The sequence below is a fragment of the Microcaecilia unicolor genome, chromosome 1, assembly GCF_901765095.1.
Source record: "Microcaecilia unicolor chromosome 1, aMicUni1.1, whole genome shotgun sequence".
Taxonomy (NCBI): domain Eukaryota; kingdom Metazoa; phylum Chordata; class Amphibia; order Gymnophiona; family Siphonopidae; genus Microcaecilia; species Microcaecilia unicolor.
In genome coordinates, this window is record NC_044031.1 from 304,105,486 (window position 1) to 304,126,619 (window position 21,134).

The 21,134-nt window shown below is 45.0% G+C and overlaps 1 protein-coding gene across 1 annotated transcript in view; it reads right to left on the bottom strand.

Moving 5' to 3' along the window:
• The window catches only part of MEI1 (meiotic double-stranded break formation protein 1), a 669,052-nt gene that overhangs the window by 223,647 nt on the left and 424,271 nt on the right, over positions 1-21,134 (bottom strand). The gene's annotated exons all lie outside the window — the stretch shown is intronic.

Below are 21,134 nucleotides of genomic sequence, written 5' to 3' on the forward strand. Positions count from 1 at the left end.
GTTTTTAAACAAATCTGCAGCACACATGGATAAATTTGGCTATTTTATCCCCCCAACAGCCTAATTTAGCCATCCAAAAAGAGGTGTGGTTTGGAGCAGGTAGGTGGAGCACAGTTAGATGTTCAAAAACAAAATTCAGTAGCAGAATATATATAATTTATTGTAATAGCAGGAATAACTTCTAAATGAATAACTATTCATTTAAAGTTATAGGTATATTTTCAAAGTGCATATTAGTTCTTACCTGCTAATTTTCTTTCCTTGAGTCCAGACCAGTCCAGATGCTTGACTGCTGAACTGTGATGACATCACTTAAAAACCCTGTGCAACCCCTGGCAAATCAGTATTTATATAAGAAAGCAGAAATGCAAAAGGCAATTAAAAAGAAAAAAACTCCCCTAGGAACAGAAGAACCACTCAACAAAGAACCACTAACATAGGATAAAGCCCTCCAGAATAAAGTTTGAACAAGAATAACAAAGTAGCCAAAATCAAAATTAAACTCTTTATTTATTTATTGCAGCATTTATATCCCACATTTTCCAAAATTACTTTGGTTCAATATGGTTTACAATAAAAAACATAAACACAAATACTATTAAATTGATCTCTAATGCATCAAAATAGCCAAAGAAGCAGACAACAATTCCTAACCTAAAAGTAATTTAAACCTCTTTAGGGCCCTGTTTATTAAAGTGCACTAACGTTTTTAGCGCATGCTAAACGCTGGAGACACTCATATACTCCTATGGGTATCTCTAGAATTTAGCACATGCTAAAAACACTAGCACACCTATAGCGTGGCTTAGTGAACAGGGCCCTTACTGTCATCATAAAAATTGTTTCTAAAAAAGGCTTTTAAATGTTTTCGGAAACTTAAATAAGTATTCATACAACATAATTCTTTAGGCAGAGAGTTCTACCACTTTGTACATTAGTAAGCAAATCCCGTAGAGCATATTGACTTATACTGCAAATTCTGGAAGCTGGGGTAGTGGAGAATGAGGTAATTCCTCATTCACATTTCTGCATTTCATAATGGTAGAGTCATTCTTTCCAACCTATATACAGGTGTGAGGCCAAAAATTATTTGATATACCACAGTGCATAACTTAAAAGCAATACGCGCCTTGATTGATTTTGTTGGCTTGGCGTACTAATCAGCTCTAATCAGCACTAGTTTTTTGGGTTTTTTTTTGCTATTTTCTTCCCTTAACTATTTTTTCTTGAATTTGTTAGAGTTCCTTTCAATATTCTTTTTTTATTTTTTATTTATAAGTTTATTAATTATTTTCAAGTATACAGAACTTGTACAGAAAAGAAAATATCAGCATGAATTATATCACAACATAAAGTTTAACCAGAATAAGTTTTGTCGTATTTACTCAAGTCCTCTATATTGATTCAAGATGTTACACAATGGAGTTAGTAATTAAATTAGAAACATCTTTAAAGAAATAGCTAGCATGTTACCTTACTTAGTCGATTCTATATTTAATATATCAAGAGCGAATATTCACCACCCACTACTTATGCTTAGATGTTAAAAAAGCTGTTAGCTGGGCAGGTTCAAAAAAGACGTATTTAATCGATTGATATTTAATCACACATTTACAAGGGAACCTCAAGAACATAGGCGCCCGGTATAAGAGGCTTGGGGACGCTATGCCTCCCTTGCTGCAGCAGGATGGATCAGCTGTGGAGTCCCGCTGCTCTGGAGGGTTTAAATTGTTGATTTACCTCCATCCTCACAGCAGGAGCTGCAGTGAAAGCCTTCTAGTCTTGTGTAACCAGTTGTAGAAATTGGTTTATGGTTTAATTTGTTTACCTTACTGCTCAGAGAGCAAGGGGGGGGGGGGTTGGCTGGAGGTGTCCTGGGTTGCCAGGGAGATATTTAACGAGGATGACTTCCTGACCTGCACTGAGGACAGATAGCAGCACACTCGGATACTGGGCCAGCATGATCAGAAAAAGTCACCAGACAACAAAGGTAGAAAAGATCATTTTATTTTCATTATAGTGTTTGGAATATGTCCACTTTGAGAATCAGGTGCTCAACATTAAAAGTTTATATTTATTTACTTATTTATGGCATTTTATCCCACATTAAACATGAATTAGGGTGTTTTGTGGCTCTACATGAGAATTGTGATGATATGATCCCTTGTTTCATATTGTTGACAGTCTGCATTTTCCGTATGGGTGGCATATTGGTGTATTAGGTTCTGCCCAGTGTAATATTTATGGTACAGTAAGGTTCTGAGTGTGTTTTTGCGCAAAGTTGTGCATAGTGTTTTGCAGTTGAGCGACTGTGCTTAGAATATGCTTTGAGCAACCACTTTATTCTTTGACATATGATACATATCTAATATCTAAATTTAATAAAGGTATTAATTGTGACTTTTATTTTTATTTATTTATTTTTTCTGTGTGTTATAAGACAATTATGGACTTAAGTTCCACCCCTGGCCCCACCCCTAACCCCGCCCCCTTTAGCCTCCCCAAACAGTTGGGCCACTGACCGCCTATGCTCAAGAAGAACGTAGCCCCTAATTGAAGAACACCAGGTTTCATCAAAAGAAACTGTTGACGTCTTTTTTTGTGTTTCTTTTGCAAGGTCTGGAAAAATTTGTATTTTTTGTCCCCAAAACAGTTTTTCTCTATTTTTAAAGAACAGTGTCATTATCCACTTTTTGTCAGGAGCTAGAGCTACTGTTGCAATCAATGTCGATGGAATATCATTATCTGAAGATTCGAGTACTGCTGAAAAATTTAGATCTTGATTATTACATTCCACTTGAATTTTTGAAGGCAAATAATAAATCTGTGAAAATGGAGGTATAACTTCTTAAGCTACTCCTAGTACTTCCTTTAAATATCTCCTCAGCATTTCTTTTGGGGTTACCATCAGTTGCTTAGGGAAGTTCAAAAAACGCAAATTGCTACTCCTAATTGAATTTTCTAAGGATTCAGTCTTTCTCCGTAGGAGAGTTAAATCTTTAATTGAAATTTCCTGCGTATTTTGTAGACTTTTAATTTCTTCATCGTGTTCTTTGAATTGTTGTTTTACCAATTCTAATTTCGAGTCCATTTCTTTTGTATTTTGTTCTAATAGGACTAAATCCTGTGACAATTTTTGCACTTGAGGGCTTAATGCCTTGCCAAGGTCCACAATTAAAGACCATAAGGAATCTAGTGTAACTTCTTTGGGCTTAAGTGTAGTAGTAAGAAATTGTGTGAACTGTACCTCCAGGGTCGGTCTTAACAAATGCGGGGCCCTGTGCAGACCAATTTGATGGGGCCCCATCCCAGCTCCGCCCCCACCCTAGCTCCACCCAAGCTCCGCCCCCACACTAGCTCCACCCCCACCCTAGCTCCAGGGCCGGCCATCCCCTCCAAGCTCCAGGACCATTCCCCCTCCCTCCGAGCTCCAGATCCCCTCCCTCCGAGCTCCAGGGCCCGGCCCCCCTCCGAGCTCCAGGGCTCCTCCCTCCTTCCCAGCTCCAAGTCCTCCCTCCCTTCCAGCTCCAAGGCCTCCCTCCCTCCCTGCCAGCTCCAAGGCCTCCCTGCCAGCTCCAAGGCCTCTCTCCCTCCCTGCCAGCTCCAAGGCCTCCCTGCCAGCTCCAAGGCCTCCCTCCCTCCCTGCCAGCTCAAAGGCCTCCCTACCAGCTCCAAGGCCTCCCTCCCTCCCTGCCAGCTCCAAGGCCTCCCTCCCTCCCAGCTCCAAGGCCTCCCTGCCAGCTCCAAGGCCTCCTTCCCAGCTCCAAGGCCTCCCTCCCTCCCTGCCAGCTCCAAGGCCTCCCTACCAGCTCCAAGGCCTCCCTCCCTCCCTGCCAGCTCCAAGGCCTCCCTCCCTGCCTCCCTCCCAGCTCCAAGGCCTCCCTCCCTGCCAGCTCCAAGGCCTCCCTCCCCACCTTCCGAGACCTCCCTCCCTCCAAGGCCTCCCTCCCCTCCCTCTGAATTTTAAAAGTTACCTCATCGGGTTACAGGCAGCGGCAGGAGTGAAAAGCGTGCGAGCTGTTCGGCCCTTCAGGAGCCTTCCTTTCCCTCTCTCGGCGCTGGCCCCTCCCTCATTTCCTGTTTCCATGAGGGTGGGACCAGAGCTGAGAGAGGGAAAGGAAGGCTCCTGAAGCACTGAGCAGCTCACACGCTTTTCACTCCTGCCACTGCCTGTAACCCGATGAGGTAACTTTTAAAATTCAGAGGGAAGGGGACTGGAACTCGGGCGGTTGGGGGTGGGGTGGAGGCACGCCACGCGGGGCCCCCTTGAGCGCGAGGCTCTATGCGGTTGCCTCGGTCGCCTCGCCCTAAGACTGGCCCTGTGTACCTCAGTCATTGCCGTCTGTTCTGTCTGCTCCAAACATACAGCTTCCTTTTCCTTCGTCACTCCAGCAGTCGCTAAAGGCTCCAACTGGGATCTCTGTTCCTCAACTGCCCGGACTACTCCGGTTGTTTGTACCGCCTCTCCTCAGCCACCCCTACTGGGGAAAATGACATAGAGGGCGCCATGACATAGAGGGCGCCAACAGTGGAGTACTACAGCTCGAAGGTTGCGGGGGAGGTACTCTTGCTTCGGGGCTGAGCGACAACTCTAGCCCTGGATACGCACCTGAGTCTCCATTCAATCCGGTGCGACTCAGCGGGCTTTCCACTGAAGAAGTCGGAACCAACAGTCTCTGAAAATGCGATTGAATTCCTCCAGTAGAAGGCGTATGCCACTGAGGGGCAGTGGAAGCAGGGCGGCCCCTTCTCTTCGGCATATCCGAGAACAGGCATGTTTCAGAGAGCTAGAGACCGGTCATGCCTCAGCCGCGGCCATCTTGAATCTCCATTCCAATACTCTCCTTTCAATATTCTAATTATGATTTGATTTTATTGTTAACCACTCTGATTTTATGAAAGGTGGTATATATATTAAATAACCAATACACTAAACTAAACTAAATGTAATGCTTGTAGTAATGGACTTGTTCTATCAACACTGTACTCTGTGCCATTTGCAATTTTTTTAATACTTGCTCCCTACAGCCTGCATATACTCCATTGCAATAATCTGCATGCGTTAATACCATAGTTTGATCCAACATAAGAAAAACTTCTCTTGGGAAGTAAACTTGAATTCTTTTCAGTTTTCACATCCTTCAAAACATTTCTGTTGTTAACAGTTGCAGCCTGTTTTTCAAAAGCCATTTTTCGATCTAAAATAACCCTTAAAATCCACCAAAGGATAAATAACCCCATCTATATTAATACTAGAACAATTTTCATTGCAACAAGGATATGTTACCACTAAAACCTTGAAAAACTAAAAACTATGCTTCAGCAGATAGAAAGCAAACTGTTGCTAAGAATCACTGTGGGTTCTAGAATATTCTAGAGAGACTTAAGGAAAGAATATTAGCAGGTAAGAACAAATTTACCCTTCCAGACGCATGGGACACTGAAATCCCTGCCGCTAACATTTTGACCCCAAGGGCCACATAACTTTGAGCTTGAACATCTGACCTGTAGTGATGGACAGAAGAATGCATAGATTTCTAGGCTGCTGCTTTGCAAATTTCATGAGGAAGAAATAACGAGTGCTCTGCCCAAGAAACAGATTGACCTCTTGTAGAATGAGCTTTCAAAACATCTGGAATGGGATGATCATGGAGAATGTACGCAGAATAGCCTCTTTAATCCTTCAAGTGATTTTCACTTTTGATGCTGCTTCCCCTTTATGAGCTGCACCAAAAAGAATAAATAGCTTATCTGATTTCCTTATTGTCTCTGTACTCTTCAGGTATTTCAACATGCATCCCAAATCCAATCCATGCAAGGCAATTACACTACCTTCATTTTTAAGATCCTGAAAAATAGGTGAAGAAGTAGTCATTCAGATGGAAGGGCAACATCACTTTGGGAAGGAAAAATAGAACAGTTTAAGCACATCCTTTACCTTGCTAAAGACCAAAAAAGGTTCTCTACAGGACAAGATCTGAAATTCTGAAATTTTGCCTAGCCGAACAAATAGCTACCAAAAAACTTATGTTAAAGATGATATCTTTCAAGGTTGTGGAATTCAGAAGCTCAAAAGGAGGCTAAGCTAAGATAGACAAGACCAAGTTTAAATCCCAGGGGAAATCAACAGATGACCTAGTGGATTGATAATTTTAACACTGGGAAAAAAAAAGTACCACGTCCAGATACAAAGCCAAGCTCTTTCTATTCAATAGGCCTCGAAATCATGACAAAGCAGCTAATTGTATCTGCAATGAGGCAAACGCCAACTCCTTATCCATGCCATGTTGCAACAAATCCAAAGCATCTGGAACAGATGAATGGATAGGAAAAATACATTTATCTTGATTCATTTCTCAAAAATCCTCCAAGCAGTTGTGTATGCTAATGAATTAGACTTTTTTCTAGAGTGGAGGAGTGGCCTAGTGGTTAGGGTGGTGGACTTTGGTCCTGGGGAACTGAAGAACTGAGTTCGATTTGCGGCACAGGCAGCTCCTTGTGACTCTGGGCAAGTCACTTAACCCTCCATTGCCCCATGTAAGCCGCCTTGAGCCTGCCATGAGTGGGAAAGCGCAGGGTACAAATGTAACAAAAAAAAAAACAACTTACAAGACAGCTGTCATCTTACTAAAATAGCCTTTCTTTTTTTTAAACTTTGCCCTCTCAAGAGCCAAGCTGTAAGACAAAACAGACATGCACGGCAGGCTGATCAGGTCTTGAACTAAGACACTCCCTGCTCACCAGAAATAGAGGACCTTCTACTTTCAAGTGGATTAAGACTCCATACCAGGGTCTTCTTGTAAATCTGGAGCAATCAACATTACTAGACCCCCAATGCTTCTCTAGCCTTTGACTGACTTGACTATGAGCTTGCACAGCGGAAATCCATATAGAAGACCCAACCATGGCCATAGCTTGTCACGGTTCCTGGGATGATCAGCCCTTGGGCTGCAGCAAACAAGTCCTCTGGGGAGGCGCAGAGCAGAGGCGAACCAGGCACTGAATACAAACAAGATACCAGACATGGCAAATAGACAGAGCACACTCAAGACAAGGTGAAACCAGAGCCTGGCTAAAGCGAAAACCAGGAACGGAACTTAACAAAAGCAGCAAACCAGGAACAAAGGAAGGTCATATGGGCTGCAAGGCCGAACTGGAACCTACCCGTAACAGAGTCCAAGCATACGGGCTGCAAGGTTGAACTGGAACCCACTCATACCAGAGGAAAGGGAAAAGAAACAGAATGGAATCTCTTGAGCAAGTACTACTGAAGCAGTGCACACACACTGCACTAAACCCAGAGCCACAAACAAGGGGTCAAAAGACCCTACACATAGGCACAAAGAAACTGAAGGGGAAAGGACAACCCCACTTAGACTCACATAGTAGAAACCACAAGTAAAAGATAAGAAAACCACACAGAGAGGCAGCACAGGGCTGTGCTTAGAACCACAGCTATAAACGAATAGTCCTAACCAAGTCAAACAGACATCACACAGAGAGGTAGCTCAGGGTTGAGCTAGTAGGCCCAGATAAACGGAAGAGCTGTCCACTCGTGCCACATAGATAAGCAGCTCAAGGCTGAGCTAGTAGTCACAGCTAACAGAAGAACCACCCCACTCAAACAGAACCAAACAGAGAGGATGCTCAGGGCTGTGCTAGTAGATACAGCTAAACAGAAGAACAGTCCACTCGTGCCACACAGAGAGACCGCTCAGGGCTGCACTAGTTGTCACAGCTAAACGGAAGAGCAACCCACTCAAACTCAAAACAGAAACCACACAGGGAAAACACAAGACAAGGCCACACAAAGGAACACTCTCAGCTATGCCACATAGTACTCAAGGATAGAGGAAGCCACTCATGAAGGAATACTCTAAGCTGTACCACACAGCACTCAGGGAAAAGGGAAGCCACTCAAAGGAATACTCAAGGGTGTGCTACCAGGCACTCATAGAAAAATGGAAGCCACTCAAAGGAATACTCAAGGGTGTGCCACCAGGTACTCAAGGAAAAAGGGAAGCCACTCATAGGAATACGCAAGGCTGTGCCACATGGCACTCAAGGGTAAAGGGAAGCCACTCATAGGAATACACAAGGCTGGCCACACAGTACTCAAGGGTAAAGGGAATCCACTCAAGAATACACAAGGCTGGCCACACAGCACTCAAGGGTAAAGGGAAGTCACTCAGAAGGAACACTCTAAGCTGTACCATACAGCACTCAGGGAAGAGGGAAAAGCAAGCAAACTGGGAAAGCTGCCTTTTACATACACAAATCAGATAAGGAGCAATGCTCACAAGAATCAGGAGACAAACACAGCAGACAAAGAGTTAAAGCATGCTAAAGGGAAGGGCTGCTTCTAATACACAAGTCAGAAAGAAGCAAGGCTTACACTGCAATCAAAGGTTTAAAGCAACCAAAGGGAAAAACAAACAATGTTCTTACCAGAATTGAGCCAGCACACAGCTGGGTAGGGAAAGGAAAGGCAGGCAGAGACAAAGCAGACAGAGCACACACAGCTGCACAGAAGCAAAATAATCCAGGAAAGCAATGGGGCTGGCAACAACCGGCTCTCTGAACAGTGAAAGATAACAAGGGAAACCACACAAGGAAACAGAGCAGGCTTATGCTGGAGAGCATAGATAACAAGGAAGAGTGAGTGCTATTCAACACAGTAGAAGCAAAGCTAACAGGCAAGTAATCCATTCAGGTTTAAACCAGAACTGCACACACACAGGGAAACAGAAGAGGGCTTTGCTTGAGAGCAAACCTAACAGTAAAGTAATCCATACAGATTCAAACCAAAACCATATACTCAGGGCTGTGCCCAGAGGCACAGCTTAACAAGAAGACTATTTCCCTCAGAATCAAACAACAGTACAACAAGAAAAGGGAAAAATAGACCTGTTGCAAAGGCAATGCAGGAAAGCTCCCTGGGTCCTTATAAAGGAGTAGGCTGATGATGTCACAAGTAGGAAATGAAGCAGAAACAGAGAGACCAAAGCGAGGCTTGGCTTCAGGGACACCAAAGCGAGGCTTGGCTAACAGGAAGAACAACAACAGGAAAAAAGGCAGACTAGGGAGGTCACAGAGCTAGATACAGAGAAACAGTAGGTCTAGACATAAGGGCACGACCACAGCCATGACATAGCTGAATTAAGGCATCTATTCCTTGTGACTTCCAATCTTTCCTCTAACTGAAAAAGACTGGAATCTTTGCATTCTTGCCTGTTGCCATCAGGTCCACAAATGGATAACCCCAATGGTGTACCATTTCCAAGAAAGCATCCTCTCCTAGACTCCATTCTCCTGGATCCATGGAATTCCTGCGGAGGTAATCAACCTAGTTATTTTTGGTTTCAGCCACATGGGCCACTGAGATGTCTTCCAGATTCTCCTCCACCCAATCTATCAGCATCTGCACCTCTTCTGCCACTTGCAGACTTCTTGTTCCTTCTTGTTTATTGACATAGGCTACTGCTGTCACGGTGTTGGAGAGAATTCTTAAGCTTTGTTTTGAAGTAGATTATGAAACTCCAGGAGAGCTAAGTGGATCATCTGTGCTTCCAGATGGTTGACTGACCACTTATCTTACACCAATGAAAATCAACCTTGGGCCCATTTATTGAGACAATGTGCCCAAAACCTGTGAGATTTGCATTCATCATCACAATAGTCCAATTTGGGGGTTCTAAATTCTTTCCTTTGGACAGATTGTTACTGTGTAGCCAACAGTAGACAATGTCTCATCTCTGGTGCAAGTGGTAGTACCAAGTGGTATTCCTGACTCTGTAGAGACCGTCAAGAGAGAAGAGACCTCTGTAAAGGCCTCATGTCCATCCTGGCCCATGGCACTAACTGAAAGGTCACAGCATCAATCCCAACAGCTTGAAGGTAGAGTCAAACTGATGGTTTGTAAAGAGTGAGAAGGTTTCTGATCTGAGACTGTAGCTTTTCCCTTCTCAACGTGAAAAGAAACACTTTGCCATGGGGAGTGACAAACTTTGCGCCTAAATATATCAATGTTTGTGTCAGGATAAGGTTATTTTTGGAGAAATTGACAACCCATTTCAACTCTTGTAAGAAGTGCACCACTCACTGTGTTACTGTTTCGCTTTCTTGGTACAACTTCATGTTCAATTGTAAAGTGCTGCGTACGACTGGTAGCGCTATAGAAGTGATTTATAGTAGTAGTAGTAGTGGACCAAAATTCCTTCTATGCATAAGGTGGCTGCCACTACCACCATCACCTTTGTAAATTGAATAACATCCTGTTCTCTCTTTCAGAGGTGGAAGTGGAACCACTGCTTCTAACTGAAGTAACCTGAATAAAGTCTGTCGAACTGCTGCCACTTTTTAGGTGAAAATGACAGGGCAAGTCCAGAAATGCCTTGGGAGGAGGTCAAGCAAACCTCCAGGGCATAATTATCCCCAAAAACTTCTAGTGGCCAAAGATCTGTTGTTATGTCGGCCCACCTCTGATATAATGACTTTAGCAGATCTCCTACCGAAGGCACCAGAGAGCATGTCTGCAAACCTTTATTGTGCCGTTCTGAGCCATCCTCTACAGCTAGTTCCAAAAAACTAAAAGGAAATCTACTGTGTTGAATAGCACTCACTCTTTCTTGTTTATATTTCCTGGGCTTCTTAAACATCCTCCAGATAACCCCCCACCCCCTGTAAAACAGTGATTTTCAACCTTTTTCATCTTACAGCACGCTGACAAGATGCTAAAATTGTCAAGGCACACCATCAGTTTTTGCATTAGCACAAACTTACATACTCAATCCAAACAACAGCTGACTGAAGAATAACACTGGTTTGACCCTCCCTCAAAATCCCCCAATGGCCCTACTAATAAATGAGTTCACACCAAAAGAATCCAAATAGCAAATTAATAAAATTCTTCATGGAGGAGTGGCCTAGTGGTTAGAGCGCCAGTCTTGCAATCCAGAGGTGGCCAGTTCAAATCCCACTGTTGCTCCTTGTGATCTTGGGCAAGTCACTTAACCCTCCATTGCCTCAGGTACAAACTTAGATTGTCAGCTGTCCTGGGACATAAAAATATCCAGTGTACCTGAATGTAACTCACCTTGAGCTACTACTGAAAAAGGTGTGAGCAAAATATAAATAAATAATATTAATTATTGTTAAGGAGGAAAAGAGCTTAAGGTGCAGAGCTAAATCTCCAAGTCTGCTCCTGCAGTGGAAGCAATGAATGCAAACAGATCTCTTACATATTCATTGTGGAAATCATGAAAACCATGCTAGGTTGTAGACCTCGAGGACTGGATTTGAGGACCCCTGCTCTAGGCCAAACTGCTGCTCTGCTGAATGCAAATTTAGCTCCTCCTCTGCTCCAGAGACTACATACAGTCTATCATCATGATATTTTATCCTTTCTAACTTGGGTCACATAGCAGCTATATTAGATGAAGCACAGACATTAGGTGAAGCAAAAGAAGTAGATGGTAAAACTTTTGTCCAAACAAAGGGCTTTGTGCAACAAGAGAATAAATTCAGGCAAGAAATTTTGAGCAAAATCAAAATCCTACATATTACCCACAAAAAAGGGTCCATTGCTGGTAGTGGGGATGCTGACAACTGAGAAGGTTCATCTCTGGCAACAACTGCAATGGGTGCTGTAAACATATTTGTGGTTCCCACCACAATCAGGTCTGCTGTTCTTCAGCCACATTAACTGCCAGTTGTGCTCAGTCGGAGGAACCAGAGAGCTCTTAATCCAACAATCATTTAACAATGAAAGAAAAAGAAACTGCAGCTTTCTTTTCACATTGTCAGCATTTTCCCATCAACACTGTAACTGACTTTCGTGCCCCACAAACAGACCAGCGTTTGTTTTGATCATACAGCACCATAATGAAAGCACACCAGTGACACTGCACAAAGAATAGTCTTACAAAGAAAACTAACAGAATCAAGCAAACGTTTTGTTTCAGGTAAACCACAGAGGTTAAATAAAGCACTGATACAGACAACTGCTAGTCAGACTGTCTGTGGAACAGCAATTAAGTTTGGGCACTCAAGGTTTTCCCTCAAGGGAAAGGTCTGAGGCATAAAAAAAACCTAACCCCTTAAGAAAAGGGTTGGTCAGGAAGGGAGACCTGAGACCCCCAGGTATTATACTCCTAAAATCTTTATTTATTTTTTTAGAAGGCCAGACCCCCCCCCTTGACTTTCTAAAATATGACTGACCAAGAAAATAGAAATAGTCCTACCAGATCACCAGAGACTGCATGGGAACACACCATCTGCTGAAGACTGCGAAATACTTACTGGCATGGGTTTGCATAGGGTTGTTAAGTGATGATATTAGAGATGCCACGTTACCCAAATCCAGGTTGGAGATTCTGGGACAGTTCTAGGTTTCTGACCACCCCATCCTGGTGAATTATGGAACTGGCAGCACTGATTTCAATGGGCAGGATCATGCACTGCTTTGGGATGTAAGTTCAAAACTAGGACTGGTCGAGAAGTCTCCATCATGGAACTGGGCAACTTGGCATCTCTGTGACATTATAGCCCAGTAGTTCTCACTCTCCACCTCCTGGAAAGGCTAGTATGGTAAGACAATATGGAAGCAGTAGTTAGATGTGTCACAACTGTCAGGAATGGTGAGCCCTTGGACCAAAGCCAGAGCTTTAGCAGACAAATCACCGGGGCTGGCACAGGCAGGAATCAGAACAGACTGGACTAGGATAAACTAACAGACTCAACAAGGCAGGACAGAGGTAACTAAACACAATGGACAACACAAGAACTGGATCCAGACGAGGCAAGGAAAAGAAGGAAAAGGGCCAGAACTGGAACCCAGACAGGACAAGGCAAGACTCGGAACTGGATTAAAACTGGGACTGGGACCCAAAAATGCAAGACAAGGCAAACACGGAAGTAGATTAAAACTGGGTCCAGAAAAGGGCAAGACAAGGACAAGGCAAGGACTGGATCCAGACAGGACTAGACTAAAACAGACAAGACAAAACACACTTAGACAGGCAAGAAAGGGTAGGAGCTAGGCAACAAGAATAACAGAAGAAAGACAATAAACAAGGCAGGAACAGGATTCAGGATTTTCAAACAGGCTTGGCTGGAACAGGATTCTCAAACAGGATTCAGGATTCTCAAACAGGGTTGGCTGGAACAGGATTCAGGATTCTCAAACAGGATTCAGGATTCTCAAACAGGCTTGGCTGGAACAGAATTCTGGAACGGGCTTGGCTTGGCTGGAACAGGACGCTGGAACAGACTTGGCTTGACTGGAACCGGATTCTGGAACGGGCTTGGCTTGGCTGGAACCGGAGTCTGAAAGGGACTTGGCTTGACTGGGAACAGGATACTGAAAGGGACTTGGCTTAACAGGGAACTGGGACAGAACTAGCTCAAAAATAGAACAGGAGCTGAACCTGGCTCAAACACACACAGGAACAGAACTTGGCAGAAACAGAGCTCAAGAGCCAGGAAGCAAACATGGCAGGCAAAGGATTAAGCAGACTAAGGGAAGACAAGCAAACAAAGAAGCAATGTGCTTACCAGCACCCACAGCTGGATAGCAGTGACGTAATCAGGTATGATGCTGGCTTCTACAGACACACACACAGGAAACAGAACAGGGAATACAGAAACAGAGCTTGGCTTAAACACAGAGCTTAACTATAGCAAGAGTCAAAAACAGGGCTAGACTGAAAGCAGGAGCCAAGGGTAGAGTCAAACAGATACAGACACCAAGGGCAGGGTGTGGCTCTACAGCCAGGCTTTCAGGAAACAAGGTTCAAAAGCAAACTCACAGAAACAAAGGAAAGCATTGAAACACAGCACAGACCTTCAGGAGCAAAACACTCAGGAACAATGCCAAGCATGGGTATGCTCTAAACAGGTAACACAAGATTAAGAGATCTCTTGCAAAGGCAATGTAGGAAAGCTCCTTGGGTCCTTATAAAGGAGTAGGCTGATGATGTCACAAGTAGGAAATGAAGCAGAAGCAGGGAGACTAAAGCGAGGCTTGGCTAACAGGAAGAACAACAACAGGAAATGAAGCAGAAGCAGGGAGACCAAAGCGAGGCTTGGCTTACAGAAAGAACAATATTTTTTTGTTACATTTGTACCCCGCGCTTTCCCAGTCATGGCAGGCTCAATGCGGCTTACAGGTACTTATTTGTACCTGGGGCAATGGAGGGTTAAGTGACTTGCCCAGAGTCACAAGGAGCTGCCTGTGCCTGAAGTGGGAATCAAACTCAGTTCCCCAGTTCCCCATGATAGGGAATAGGGAATAGGGAAAAAGGCAGACTGGAGAGGTCACAGAGCTAGATACAGAGAAACAGTAGGTCTGAACATAAGGGCACGGCCACAACCGTGACAGATGGATATATGTTGCTGAAAATACATATAACTTCAAATGCATGTTTATCTATTTAGGGGTCGATATTCAAAGTGATTTAAATGGCTAGAAACAGCTCCTGGTCATTTAAATCACTTGTCCAGGCTAACTGGGCATATTCAACAAAAGCTAACTGGATAATGCCACTGAAAATACCTAGTTAGTGCCCAAGCCAAAACCGGTTATTTCTGTGGGTGGAGTCTGCACTTAGAAGTTAAGAGCCAATATTCAGTACTTAACCAGATAACTACATAAATAGGACTTCATAAAAAGCTAAATTACTTACCTGTAGCAGGTGTTCTCCAAGGACAACAGACATATATTCTCATATGTGTGTGACCATCCATGGAGCCTGGTGCAGACACTGCCAAGTACACTGTCACTTGAAATCTTTGAGGCCGTGCCTCCATTGTGCATGCGCACGTGCCTTTCTACCCAATGTTCAAGTGTGGGACCAGAAGTGAGGCAGTGGGCAAAAGAAATTGATTAATTCTGAGAAATCATATTAAGGGTTAATTTTGTTTAAAGGTGCTCAAATACTATTTTAAATTCTCAGTTCTGCAAGTACAGTGAAGGAATGCCAGATGGTTTAGATCTAGCTTGGCCAAGCTAAAGGTTAGAAAGGTCAGTGAGAAATGAAACTCTGTCCCTTGTGAATGATGAAGGCTAGCTCAACATCTGTATACTATTAGGCATACTGAATAGTTTTGCAAGCAGGCATGAGCCAGACATATGACATATTGTAGTTTAAGAATAGGCTGAAATACTATTCAGAAGTGCTTAATATGTAGATATTCCTGATGTTTAGATTTGTTTTATTGGGAATTTGATTATGCTTATTTTAGAATATGTATTCTGTGTAGTTAATATGTAGGAAACCTTTTTAAATTCTGTATCATTCTTTGTCTGACGTTCTAAGTAAGATTAGACTGCAGTGCAGTGAAGAGGCCAACATGTGTTTTAAGTTATTCTGCAGTTCTGGCTGGTTCAATGTATAAGCTGATAGGTGAAAGAGGTCAGGACTAGTCAGCTCTCTTCTCCTTGATTAATTATAGGTAAAATGTAGGAATGGTCTTGAAAGTAATAACCCGATATGTATGCCATTAAGTAAGATTGGCCCTTGACCCCTTTAATGAATGCCAGAGTTTAGTTAGCAGTTAGTACTAGGAATATGAGAAATCAATCATAATAACATGTAAGAGACTGGAGCCCAAATGTCTGGTGTAAGGGGCCCCAGGTCACAGGTCAGTTTAGAATGTCTGGAACCTATGTAACTGATATTTGTATAGAGCTGATTGGTTGAGGCAAGGTAATCAATCTATTCCTTAACCAATTGGAGAGTAAGGGGGCTAGGCTAGGCTAGATAGAACTGTATTTAAGTGGGAGCAGAAGCAGTTTACGTCAGAAAGAAGGACAGAAGGAACAGACAGAAGAGAAGAGAAGACAGCATAAGAAGAGAAGCAGCTGAGACAGAAGCGACAAAGACACAGAGAGCTGAGAAAGAGGAGAAGAGACTTAATGCTGATGTCCTGCTTTGTTTGCTGGCAAATAAAGAAGATTTATATCTCATTCTGGTGTGCTGTCTGACTCCTGAAGTATCATAAATTCATGCATCAATTCCTGCAACAATTCTTGGTGGCAGCGGTGGGATCCTGAATCCTGCATTAATCCCAGCACCCAACTGACTGGAGAACATTCGCCGGGTATGTATTCTGTATTCTGTATTGTAATCCTAGCTAGGAAATTGTAAACCAGCCCCTCAAAAATTGGGGGAAGGAGAGTCTGATCAACTCTCAGCGAAGGCCCTAGTACCTTCTAGTCTAGTGGAGATTAGAAGCGAAACCGCTTGAGCTTATCTGTATCTGAGAAATCTGAAATTGTTGGGTGGGATTTTTTGTGCAGAATGTGTGATGCGTGAATGTTAAACGAGTGCGGACTTCTTATAGCTGCGTTTCCAATTAACGCGAGTTCAATTGGCCAGCAACGGAAGGAAGCGATTGTTGTCTGTCTACCATTTTGTTTCTGGATCTGCGGACCCCTTACCGTAAATCCAAAAAAATTCCCCCCCCTCTTTGTGTGTTGTAACTGTAAGCATTATGGGAGGGAAATCGTCTAGACAAATTGATACTCCCCTAGATTGTATGCTTAAGAATTTCAAAAAAGGATTTTTAATTAATGACTATGGACAGACTTTAAGCTCAAGTACTTTAAGAACCTTGTGTGAAGTTGAGTGGCCATCTATGGGAGTGGGGTGGCCCCCTAGTGGCAGCTTAGATATTGAAGTAATCCGGAAGGTCTACAGCATAGTTGTAGGAGAACCAGAATATTCTGAACAACTCCCTTATATAGATTCCTGGGATAGCCTTGTGACTGACCCTCCCTCTTGGTTGAAAACTTATATGGGATCCCCAGTAAAATTCATGTTAGGCCGTGCTCAAAGAAAGATTAGAAAATCTAAACTGGAAGAGGGAAAGAGCCCTAGGAAGCCTACCACCCAATCGGTGGCTTCCGCCCCTACCCTGTCTGAGAAACCCATACTCTCTGATGACCCCTCAGACCTTGAGCCACCACCTTATGGCCCATTGTTGGGGTTCCGTGCCACCCCCAGAGATCCACGCCGCCCAGCCCAAGCTTCTCCAGCACAGGCTTCTCCGGATAGCTCCTCTTCTGTGCAAACCCCGTCACATCCTAGGGTGGACCTTTCAGCCAACCTCTACCCTCCTTTGCCACATCCTTCCCTGTTAACCTCCCAAGACCCGCTTTGGGCTGCACCCCCTGACTCCTCAACTCCCGACAGCCCAGCCTTTCCTTCTAATACCCCTCCCCACTCATCAGGGGCCCGGCATCCCTTTCAATGGACTGAATCACCTGTGACCACCTCTCAGTCTATGAGTACCCCTCCCCATCCCTCAGGGGTTCAACATACCTCCACTGAATGGGTTAGACCTGCTGCAATCACTTTTGAGCATGATAGGAGGATAGCTCCTAGCTCTACCTCAGATTCCATTCCCACCTCCTCGAGAGTTCTGCCACTCCGACAGGTAACCATCACTCGACCGGATCCTAATAATCAGGGTCAGGTTATACAGGCACAGGCCTATCAGTATGTACCCTTCACAACCACCGATCTCCTGAATTGGAAGACGCATTACCCCTCTTATACTGAAAAGCCTCAGGCAGTGGTGGACCTAGTGGCTAGCATTATGGCCACCCATAACCCAACCTGGACTGATTGTCAACAACTTCTCCTGACCCTCTTCACAACTGAGGAGAGGCGGAAGATTTTGCAAAATGCTGAGGCCATAACGCGAGCGCGTGCCCCCGAGGGGACACAGAACCTAGAGGAATGGGTTAGAGCTCGGTTCCCTCGCGCAGCTCCAGCTTGGGATCCAAATAATGGGCAGCACTATGAACTGTTGTCTGGCTATTGCCGGGACTTGCTGGAAGGTATGAGGAAAGGCATAAAGAGGCCCATTAATCTGGCAAAGGTCTCTGAAATTCTCCAAGGGGCAACTGAATCCCCTGGGGCCTTTTTAGAGCGACTAATTGAAGCCTACAGAACATACACCCCCTTTGACCCTGAAGCCCTAGAAAACCAGAGAATGGTGAATAGTGCATTGGTGGCCCAGAGTATGCCAGATATCCGGAAGAAGTTGCAGCGTCAAGAGGGATTCGCAGGGATGAATACCACCCAGCTAATTGAGATCGCAACCAAGGTTTTCATTAATAGAGATCAGGAGGTGCGCCGAGAGGCTGACCGGAAGATGCAGAAGAAGGCCGACCTTTTGGCGGCAGCCATTACTAATTCCACCCTTAATCAAGGTCGACCTCTAGCTAATGGGAAGCCAAAGTGGGACCCCGGACCACCAGCCAGGCCCCGAGATTCCTTCAATCAATCCCGGCCAAGGGGGGAGAATCCCAGACCAAGATTGGAGAGGGACCAGTGTGCCTACTGTAAGGAAAGAGGGCACTGGAAAGATGAATGCCCCCAGAGGCGCCAGGGATTGAGAAGGGGACCAGGAGATCGAGGAAGCCGAGGCCGAGTTCGAGAGGGAAGATATGAGCCTCCTGAATCTGACATCATTGGGATAGCCGAGATGGCAGAATGGGACGAATAGGACAGACCGGGTTCCTACAAACTGGGCTCCCAGGAACCTATGGTCAAGTTAACTATAGGGAGCCGCTCAATTCCATTCATGATTGATACAGGAGCTGAACATTCTGTTGTTACGGAGCGATTAGCGCCTGTGTCTGGAAAAACTGTCCGAGTGGTGGGAGCCACGGGGGTGCAGAACCGGAGGCCCTTCCTGACAACCCGTAGATGCCAATTAGGCTCACACACAGTCACTCATGAATTCCTGTATATGCCAGACTGTCCAATCCCTTTGTTAGGTCGAGACCTGCTGTCCAAGCTTAGGGCCCAAATTTCCTTTGACTCTGATGGCCAGACTTCGGTCTCCTTTCGGCCCCCGACATCTAGCCCTAAGGGTATATTGAGTTTCTGCTGCCCCCTTGAAGAAGAATGGCAGCTGCATCAGTCACAGGGCCAAGTTGACCTACCCCTGGCAGATAGCTTTCAGGTCAGAGGGGTATGGGCAGAAGATAATCCCCCAGGGTTGGCCCGAAATATTCCTCCTGTCCATGTAGACTTACTTCCAAGTGCCCGGCCAATCCATCTTCGCCAATACCCAATTCCCCGAAAGGCTCTGGAAGGGATCCAAGCACACCTGAATCGTTTGTTATCCCATGGAATTATTCGACCTTGCCAGTCTCCATGGAATACGCCACTATTGCCAGTTCAGAAGCCAGGGACTGAGGACTACCGGCCAGTCCAAGACTTACGAGTGGTCAACAAATCTACTATCTCATTACACCCTGTAGTGCCTAACCCATATGTTCTGTTAGGATTGATACCTTCTGGAGCTACCCATTTCACGACACTAGATCTAAAAGATGCCTTCTTTTGTATTCGGGTGGCCCCCGCCAGTCAACTGCTTTTTGCCTTTCAATGGGAAAACCCAGTAACAGGAAGGAAGCTTCAGTATACATGGACCCGCCTGCCACAGGGGTTCAAGAACTCCCCCACCATTTTTGGGACAGCCCTAGGGCAAGACCTTAAGACTTTTAAATCTGAGCCTTCCAGGCGAGTTTTACTCCAGTATGTAGATGACCTCCTGATTGCAGCAGTGACTCAGGAAGAGTGTTTTGAGGCTACCAGAGAATTGCTGGAGCTACTCTTGGATGCAGGCTATAAGGTCTCACGCTCAAAGGCCCAACTTTGTCAGTCAGAAGTGAAGTATCTGGGCTTTTGTATTTCCCAGGGAAGCCGGAGACTGGATGTCAGTAGGAAGCAAGCAGTTGCTGCAATTCCTCAACCCAAGTCCAGAAGAGAAGTTAGGGAATTTCTGGGAGCAGCCGGATTCTGCAGAATTTGGATTCCAAATTTTGCACTGATGGCGAAACCCCTTTACCAAGCCACAAAGGGGGGTGAAAAGGAACCATTTGAATGGGGACCTATAGCTCAACAATCCTTCATTGCCATAAAGAAAGCCCTACTCCAAGCCCCTGCGTTAGGCCTTCCTGATGTGGAGAAACCTTTCTCATTGTATGTCCATGAGCGACAGGGGGTTGCTCTGGGTGTGCTGACCCAGATGATGGGATCCTGGCAGAGGCCTGTTGCATACCTGTCTAAACAGCTGGATGGAGTGGCTAAAGGATGGCCAGCCTGCATGAGGGCCATTGCAGCAACAGCCTTACTGGTCCAGGAAGCTGATAAGCTGACCTTGGGGCAAGAACTGGTTGTTAAAGTCCCCCATGCAGTTCTCACCCTCATGGAATATAAGGGCAACCACTGGTTTACAAATAACCGCATGGTTAAGTACCAAGCTAGCTTGTGTGAGAATCCACGGATACACCTGGAAACAGTGGCTACATTCAATCCCGCCACTCTTTTGCCAGCATCTGAGGGACCTCCGGATCATGATTGTATCCAAACCATGGATGAAGTGTACTCCAGTCGACCAGATCTCAAAGATGTTCCGTGGAGGGACCCAGATGTAATTTATTTCACAGATGGAAGCAGTTATGTGGAGAACTCCAAGCGATTGGCAGGCTATGCTGTGGTGACAGAAGACAAGGTGATAGAAGCAAGAGCCCTGCCCCAAGGAACTTCAGCCCAGAAAGCAGAACTTGTGGCCCTCATACGAGCTCTGGAGCTAGCAGCAGGACTGGTAACCAACATTTATACTGATTCCAAGTATGCCTTCACAACTCTACATGCTCATGGAGCTTTGTATAAGGAAAAGGGACTCATAAATGCTGCAGGCCAACCTGTTAAGTATGGACCTGAAATACTTCAGCTGCTAGAGGCTGTGTGGGCACCTAAGAAGGTAGCTGTCATTCACTGCAGGGGACACCAAAGGATAGATACTCCAGTGGCCCGAGGGAACCGCCATGCTGATCGGGTGGCCAAGGAAGCTGCTCGAGGACCCCCAGCAAGTACTGTGACTCCCCTGTTCCAAATTCGACTGCAAGAATGGACGCCTATGTATACCCAAATGGAAGAGAAATGGGCTCAAGAGGAAGGTGCAGTAAGGAGACCTGATGGCTGGTTACATCTCCCTGATACCAGAGTTCTGGTGCCACGCCACCTAGCTTGGCCTGTAGTGTCTCAAGCTCATGACCTATCACACTTAGGGAAAACAGCACTAGCCCGCCTACTCAGTCGAGTAGTGGT